The following is a 698-nucleotide window of genomic DNA, read 5'->3' as shown; positions in this document are numbered from 1 at the left end:
AAGGATCATGTAGTGAACTCCCTAATTTTATATGAAGAAATGATGCCTGAAGAAACTATGACTTATCCATCTGGTTTGAATCAAGGGGACCCACAGTGGGAGCCTGTGCCCCCTCCTCACTGAGCTGAGGTGCTATGTGTACAGAACAAAGGGCCACAGTGAACAGGAAACCTGCAAAGCTTCTGCTTTTGCAGAAACTAACTAAACTGAGTTCACCTGACAGAATGGACAATTAGAACGAGTACACAGTTTCCATAAACACAATAAGAACTTTGTAGATAATGGTTTTTTTTGTTTGTTTGTTTTTGTTTTTGCCACACCATGTGGCATGTGGGATCTTAGTTCCCTGAGCAGGGATCGAACCTGCACCCCCTACATTGGAAGTGCATTGTCTTAACCACTGGACCACCAGGGAAGTCCCTGTAGATAATGTTAAACTCATTTCATAAAATGATTCTTTGGAAGTCATTTTGAAGAATGTGATAAAAAAATCTTAGCAATCACAGTCTGTTAAGGGCACAATTTACAATGGCATTTATTCAGGGCTTAGGTTGTAGGGTAATATATCCTAGATTATCTGACAGGGGTGTGGGTTTTTAAGGCAAGTGGATTAGATGGAGATGCCCAGAGAAGACACAAGTCAGCAGCTCTCAACGAAAGAGGAAAATGAATGATTGTGTCAATGATGTGATGTAGAG

General features: G+C 41.0%; 1 non-coding gene across 1 annotated transcript; it reads right to left on the bottom strand.

The window, feature by feature from the left end:
• Positions 1 to 342: 342 nt before the first annotated feature.
• TRNAG-UCC (transfer RNA glycine (anticodon UCC)) lies at positions 343 to 415 on the bottom strand. Its single transcript has one exon. It is a non-coding gene; the product is annotated as a tRNA-Gly (tRNA).
• Between the last annotated feature and the right edge of the window lie 283 nt (positions 416 to 698).

The sequence above is a fragment of the Balaenoptera ricei genome, chromosome 17, assembly GCF_028023285.1.
Source record: "Balaenoptera ricei isolate mBalRic1 chromosome 17, mBalRic1.hap2, whole genome shotgun sequence".
Classification (NCBI taxonomy): domain Eukaryota; kingdom Metazoa; phylum Chordata; class Mammalia; order Artiodactyla; family Balaenopteridae; genus Balaenoptera; species Balaenoptera ricei.
The sequence above is the reverse complement of the archived record's forward strand: the minus strand, read 5'-3'. Positions and strand labels throughout refer to the sequence as shown.